At 68.3% G+C, this 7,397-nt stretch overlaps 2 protein-coding genes across 6 annotated transcripts in view; one reads left to right on the top strand and one right to left on the bottom strand.

Moving 5' to 3' along the window:
• The window catches only part of PACS2 (phosphofurin acidic cluster sorting protein 2), a 214,643-nt gene that overhangs the window by 55,149 nt on the left and 152,097 nt on the right, over positions 1–7,397 (top strand). The window lies entirely within an intron of this gene.
• Positions 1–7,397, bottom strand: part of JAG2 (jagged canonical Notch ligand 2) — a 109,192-nt gene that overhangs the window by 26,802 nt on the left and 74,993 nt on the right. The window contains exon 2 of the mRNA XM_059374170.1: positions 323–381. The gene's annotated coding sequence lies outside the window, so the exon portion shown is untranslated. The remainder of the gene's footprint in view (positions 1–322; positions 382–7,397) is intronic.

A 7,397-nucleotide genomic window follows, 5' to 3' on the forward strand; every position in this document is an offset into this window, starting at 1 on the left:
CAGGCCACCAGGTGCCTGACGTGGCCTCAGGAGAGCTCATCAGGAGAACAGCACGGACAAAACCAAGACAGAGGAGGACACGTGCACAGCTCTGCAGGTCGCACCCGGCAGAGCTCCCTCGCAGCCAGGGCAAAGAGGAACACAGCGCACGAGATCCTAGGGGTGGGGCAGCCTTCCTGGGACCAGGGCCCTTCTCGCCAGCAGGCAAAGGACCAGGAATCTGGCCATAGGCATCTCTCTGGCTAATGCGGGTCAGCCTCCCTGTGCCCTGAGGGGCCCCACAGGCAGCCGCCGCCCAGCCTCCCGCTCCCGGCAAACTCACCGTCTGGGGTGGTGTCGTTGTCCCAGTCCCAGGCCTCCACAATGAGGGTGAAGGAGCGCTGCACACACGGAACGGCAGTGAGGGGCCGGCCGCACCCCTGCCCCGCAGCCCTGCCCCCTCCCTACCGCACCCAGCCTTGGCCACCGCACCCCCACCCGTGCCCCCAAGCCTGCCCCTGGCTCAGGGAGGGTCCGCCTCTGCGCCCACCGCCACCTCACCCCTCTGCCCCGAGCAGCAGCCTCATGCCATATCCCAAGAGACCCCGAAATGACCCGGAGGAGGTTCACGAAGGCTCTGGGGACTGAAGCTCCCGCCATCCCACAGCCCACACCCAGCCGGCCGGACCGGCTTGATCGGCACGGAGGAAAGGGAGAGGGACCCGGGCAGAGCGGTGGGCGGAGGCCTGGCACAGCCCAAGTGAGCGGCCCCAGACCAGGGCCCCCTTGGTACCCCCCCAGGGTCTGGGGAGAGCACCCCCAGGCCCCTCGCTGGGGCCTGTCACACATGAGGTCCTGCTGCTAGCAGAGGCCCAAGAGGAACAACGGCCTGTCACGACCCCAGCTTCCCCCCACCAGGCACTGGGGACGGAGGGCGGAGGGCTCAGCCCCCGAAGAGCCCCCGGACTAGAGCAGGTGCCCAGTGCGACACACACAGGCCACAGGCCCACCTCCTCCTAAGGACAGAAGGAGCAGGGAGGGGCCCTGGCTGCACAGACGGGGAAACCGAGGTCCAGGACTGCCCACGGCTGCCCCCCACACCCCCTCCTCCCAGGATGATGAGGCGGGTTCGTGCCACCCGGCAACCTCAGAACCCACCTCCCCACAGAGTAGCCAGAGCCAGCAAGCGGCCCCACCCCGTTACCCGGGGCCACAAGCTCCGGCAGGAGGGGAGGCCCAGCTTGCCCGGCCAGGACCTTCCGGGGCTCCCCGACACGAGCCCTTCTGTACTTCCAGCCCAGCCGGGAACATGCTGGCCACTCCTCCAACCCTGATGCCCCGGTCTGGGGGCCCAAAGCACAGGGCCACCTCTGGGGTCCCAGGCTGGCTGGCCTCCCCCCAAAAGAAAGGACCGCACTGGCGAGGCCAGCCTCATCCCCGCCCTCGGTGCCCCTGTCTCCTGGGCCTGCGGTATGGCCATGCCAGGGAGAACGCGATTCACAGCCAAGCAACCGGGGCTATTCCCCTGACACGCGGACCCCAGCCTTTGGGTCCCACCCTTGGTACACAGCTGCCGCAGACAGGCCGTGCCCTCCCTCGACCCCGGCCTCGCTCCCACAGCCTCCCTGGACCCCGGCCCCACTCCCACGGCTTCCCTGGACCCCGGGCCCACCCCTACGGCCGGCCGCATCAACCACACCCACCACCTCCGGATGCCAAGCACAGCCCTACTTTAGGGACCTTCTCCTTGCCCCCTCCACAGCCCTGTGACTGTTGCTGCAGCAAGACAGCGCCAGGACACACTCGCCCACCCATAGGGCTGTGTGCCTTATACACCCTCCTGACCCTGCCCCGAGCACAGCCCCCCAGACGCCCCAGGAAGATCCACAGGACCCCATGTCCACCCCGGAGCACAGACAGGAGCCCTGGTAGAACACTCCCCGCCATGTCGGGCTATCTCCAGGCTCTCAGTCCCACTTCTTGAGTCTCCCATAAATGCACTTGCCACGGCCACTGCCTGGCCAGCTCCCTGCAGCCAGTGGTGCCTCCACACCCCTGCCCACGGGAGCCCCAACAACCCCCAGGGCTCTGTGTTTTCCCCAAGTTCCCGAACCCCCTCGGGGCTCCCCATGGCTCCCACCCTCCCTGCCGTCCCCCAACCCCTGCTGTGCCCGCATCTCAGCCTGCCCACCCTGCCCCAGGGCCTTTGCACACACGGCTCCCTCCCTCTGCCAAGAATGCTACTCTCGGGCCAGCCTTCCCCGGGTCATTCCTAGTCCTGGTGACAGCTGGAGGGCCCGCCCAGCTCCTTCCCAGGCCCCACTCTGTCCATCCACTCTGGAGCAAGCACCAGGCATGGCTCTGTCACTAGCAGATGGGTCAGCAGGGGACGGGGGGGGGGGCTGCTCTAAACAGGGGTGGGGCCAGGCCTTGGAGAGGAAGAGCCTGAGATGGAGAAAGCACTCGGAACAGCACGGCAGGCCCGCGGGGCTGGAGGAGCATGGCACGAGGACACAGGGAGCGGGGTCGACTGGACGGCGCGCGGTCGCCAAGGCAGAGCTGAGCAGGGGCTGCTGGTGGGTCCGGGAGACCGGAGACCGGCCCCTGTGCAGAGTGGGCCGCGAGGGCGGGCGCGGAGGACGTCAGCAAGACAAGCACCTGGGCTCGAGCAGGGCGAGCAGGGAGCGCCTCACCAGCCGCTCAGGTAGGGTTACCACCGCCTCCATCCGCGCCCCGGGCTCCGGTTACCTATGCCCCCACCCGCCCACCCAAAAGGGCCCCAGCGCCCGCCAGCTGGGCTCCCCACGCTCGCACCGCAGGGATCATCCAGAGAGAACCTGAGCCGGCAGGTGTCCTCTCCCGGCACCGGGCCTCCGCCCCTCCTGCAGGCCAGGCCCCAGACTCAGTTTCCCCAACAGCGAGCTCTCCTCCCCGTGCTTACTGACTTGCGAGCCGCTGGCCAGGACAGGCTTTTGTCAACCCCACGTTCCCAGAGGGCTGGAGAGGCAACGGGCCTGGGCTGGAGGCCTCCTGGGTGCCCTGAGGCTCCAGGGCTGGGGCAGGGCAATGAGAGCCCGGCGGGGACAGCTGAGGACCTCCCCAGCAAGCGCGCGGAGCAGGCCCGGTCCCCCGCCTTCCCCGGGCCGCCTGCCTGATGCAGAGGGGCCCCCCTGCCGAACTGGCCTGAGTCCCTGGATGCCCAGCCACGCCCCTTCCGGAAAGACCGTCCTGACCCACCTGCACCTCGAGGGCAGACCCCCCAGCCCGACCACCTGACCACCTTCTCCCCAGCCCAGACCCCCCAGGCCAGGTCCGCACGCTTCGTCTGATCCTACACAGGAACACGGGGCAGCAGCCCAAAGACACACAAATGGTCCTGGGCAGACCTGGATGGAGCTACGCTGCCCGCCCCAGGGCCCGGGAACTGCCATGGCCAAGGAGACCCAGCACAGCCCCCCGGGGCCACCGCCCGAGTCCATGGGCTCCAACCTGGTTTCCTCCCATGGCACCCCGCGTCCGCAGCCCAGCCCCCCGCGGGGCAGAGTGCAGTGCCGGCGCCAGGAGCTCTAAGCACAGATACATTTCCTGAAACCTGAGCCTTGGAGAAGCCCGGGCCTCGGCTGCCATTGTCCCCAGGGAGAGGGGAGGGAGCCACCTCTCCCCAAGGCTCAGCCGGAGGACGGGACCACAAGTCCACCCCACACAGGACCCCAGACACCCACACTCCACACCAGAGAACAGCCAGGGCCTTGCCGAGCGGTTCACCCCCAGCCCGGGGTCTCCTCACGCCTTGTCACGTGGGCCTTGTAGGACCCCTGGAGCAAAGCCCACAATCCGCTGGTACTACACAAACCTTCCTTACCCGGGGTCTGCTCACCTGGGGGTCTGGGGATGGGGACCCCAGCTCAACCTGGAGATTAGAGAGGCTTGTCACCCAGCCTGGCTCCCCCGAGAAGCCCTTCATTGGGCCAGACTGCCCACCCCGGCAACCCCATCTAGATGACCCCAGAACAGCTGAAGGAGACCTGAAAATCCGCAGTCCGTCCTGTGACGCCCCCACCACAGCCCCTCCCGCAGTGCTGTCCCACTGCAGCCTGCGTCCCCAAACCACTCCCTCAAAGCCTAAGGACAAAGCCTCCAGCCCGCAGGCCAGCGCTCCCCGGCCTGGACCGTCCTCCCGGCTCCGCCTGCTGTCCCCACGCCACAGCCACGAACGAGACTCCTGACACCAAGCGGGCGACGAGGTGCGGCGCGGCGCGTGGCCAGCCAGAACTCCCGGCCCCTCCCAGGGTGTGGGAAGGATACACGTGGGGAGCCCCAGCGTGCTCCGGGGTGGGCTGGGGTGGGGGCCAGTGGGGGCCAGGCCCACCCCAGCCCTGTGCTCCTCAGGAGGTACGGGGAGCACAGGCAGGATGGTGTCTCACCCCACCAAGGGCAGCTCAGGCGCCCCTGGCCACAGACCCCAGCCCGTCCCGTCTTGGGGGGACACTCACAGCTGACAAGCTCCCACGGCCTCCAGCCACAACAGAGTCAGGCCCCGTGCTCAGTACCCACCAGACCCTCCCTAACTGGCCCACGACCCCACACACAGCCCGAAGCACACTGCAGCCCCTCAGGGACCCTGGCCTCCCACGGGGCACTGCGGGGAGAGGAGATGCCGCAGGCCGGGGAGTCAGGCTGCAGGCTCCCCCAAGCCCGAGCCTGCACCCTGTGGCGCCATTCCCTTCATGAGATCCCCTCATGGCCCTATTTCACAGATGGGAAAGCGGGGCCCCAGAACCTGCTGTGTGGCCTGAGATCTCAGCGGGCGGCCCTGTCAGGGTCTGTGCACACACGCACAGCCCTCCCCTAGGACCCACCGTGCGCACGACAATGGACACCTAGGGCTACCACGGCCGGTACCCAGGTACCACGGCCCGGCCCAAGGAGGAAAGGGAGCACCTCCCGCTGGCCCCTCCCTCAGGACAGGGCCCTGACTGCTACAGGAACCCTCTGTCAGCCAGCCCCGCCGAGTCCAGCACCCACAAGGCGCCTCCAGACCCTCCACCGGCTACCTACCACACCCAGAGAAAGCACGCACACAGACAGACACACGCACAGAGGCGTGCACACACACGTGCACACACATGACCAGACGTGGTCTCCATCCCGTCAACTATCAGCGAGGCACCTAGGCCAATGATGGGGTCACTGAGTTCCTGGGGGGCCAGGAGTAGGCACGGGGCATCTGTGAGGCAGGTCAGGAGATGACCAGCAGCTCTACCCTGACCTCCCTGCATCCCAAACCTGGAGCCCGCTCCTCTCCTGATACAGAGCCTGACCCCAGCCCTTACGACACACCACTGGCAGCACAGCTCACGGCGCGGGAGGGTTAGGGACTGGCCAACGGCAACTCGAGGGGTGTGCAGGGGAGCAGAGCCCAGACTAGTTCCCTGGCCTCCTGCCTCCAGGGGCACAGGCGGGGCGCAAGAGGAGCCACTGCCCACACCTGCCTGCAGCGGCGCCCCTACCCCCTCTGGCCACTGTCGAGACCCTCCTCACACCACCTTCTCCCAGGAGCCCCAGAGTGCAAGCTGCTCCCTAGCCCGAGCCTACCCACCCCCCCCCCTCCCCCCCCCCCCCCACCCTCCCCAAGGAAGCCCAAACACAGTTTCCAACGTGCCCCAGCTCACGGGACGGAGCTGGACTTGCAGCAAACCAAGGCCGCGTGGCCGCGGGGAGCGGAAATACCAGGGCGCTGGCATCACAGGCCAGCCAGGCACCCAGCGGCCAGGATGCACTGCCGTGGGCAGCAGAGAGACAGGAGCTGCCCCCCAAACAGGCAGCCGCCCGGCCGCCCTGGCCGCCAGAGCCCAAGCCCCCTCCTGGGGAAGCAGCTCACAGCAGGACAAGAAGGGGTCCCAAGGGCGGCTGCCCAGACTCCAGGGCTCCCAGGAAAGCGAGGGCCTGCCCTGTCCCGTTCCAAACCAGGCCAGCCCATGGGGCCAAGAGCCGTGAGGGGCATGCGTTGGCCCCGCCGCATTCCTCCCAGGCCTCCCTGCCCCCACCCCGGCCTGTGCCAGCTCAAGCAGAAAACTCATCCTCAGGTAGCGCTCCGGAGTGCGCTGGCTCTGGCCCAAGTGCAGATGACAGGCTGCGGGCTCTGCTCAGACCTGCCTGCCCCGCTGTGAGGATGAGGGGCTGAGCTTATCGCAACTGCCTGGGGCCCTCCCAGGCCTGCCTCTGCCTCCTCCATCAGGGACGCCTTTCCCACCCAAGGCCCGGAGGTCAAGGGAGACCCCAGAGGCCAGGCAGGCAGGCAGGCAGGCAGGGGCGGTGCCCTGTCTCAAGGGGACCCTGGCCATCCTCCTAGAGCTCAGAGCTCCGAAAGGCGCAAGAATGGGGTAGCATGCAGGGCCACCTGGTCTGAGCTTAGGAAAAAGCATCAGCACGAGACCCAGAGCCCAGGTTGGGGCAGGGGGCCCAGGCCCAACCTTGGCCAGCTTGGCCAGCTCAACTCCCAGCCTCTCCTGGGCCCAGGGTACCAGGTGGACACATTCCTGGTGCCCTTCACCCGCCGCTCCAGGCAGAAGGCCTCGGTTAGAAGGCTGGACGGCCAATACCCCAGCACCCTAGTCCAGCCTCTCCCTGCTCACAGATCCTCTCCCAAGCCCACCCTAGCTGTCCCTGGCCAATTCCTGCATGGTGGCGGGGGGGGGGGGGGGGGGGTACCTCTCCAGGTCGTCTGTCATTCCTGCCCCACCCAGGACTGCCTCTGAGACCTTGTATGTGGGGGAGGGGGCAGGCTCTGCTTCAGAAAGCTGCCCAGCTCAGGCATGGGGAGGGGGGGTGCGGGGCAGGCCCGCCCAGCTGCTCGGGCACATCCCCTGCCTGCCCCAGGGCAGTCCACAGGGCTGAGCCCCATGCCTCCCAGCAGGCCCAAGCCCATGGTTCCTGCCTGCCTGGCATGCTCTAGCCCCCCCTTCAAAAAAATGACAAATAAAACCAAAAGCGCAGGAACGGATGATGCCACAGAAGATCACACCAGGGCCGTCTCCTCCCCGGGGTGCGGCGGGGGAGGAGGAGGGTCCCAGGCCAGCAGCAAGGGCTGAGCCAACGCTTCCACCTTGGGTCCTCGGGGGCCCAGGTCCCCGGGCGCCAGCCCGAGCTGCCCCCCACCTCCACCCTCGGGCATCCAGGAAACGGCAGGGCGGGCGAAGCCTGGCCACGGGCCCGGGGCGGCTCCGCCAGGGCCTGCCCCAGACCAGCCCCAGCACGCGCGGCGCACATGCCTCCGCGGCCTGCCCGGGCCCGGGGCGCCGCGCCGCGCCTCGCCTCGCCCCCCCCCCCACCTCCGCCCCAAGACAGACACGCGCAACGAGACGCAGGCACACGCCGCAGGCCGCCGCGCACGCGGGCCGCGGCCACCACCACCCCCC

This window comes from Mustela nigripes, chromosome 13 (assembly GCF_022355385.1).
Source record: "Mustela nigripes isolate SB6536 chromosome 13, MUSNIG.SB6536, whole genome shotgun sequence".
In the NCBI taxonomy this organism is placed as follows: Eukaryota; Metazoa; Chordata; class Mammalia; order Carnivora; family Mustelidae; genus Mustela; species Mustela nigripes.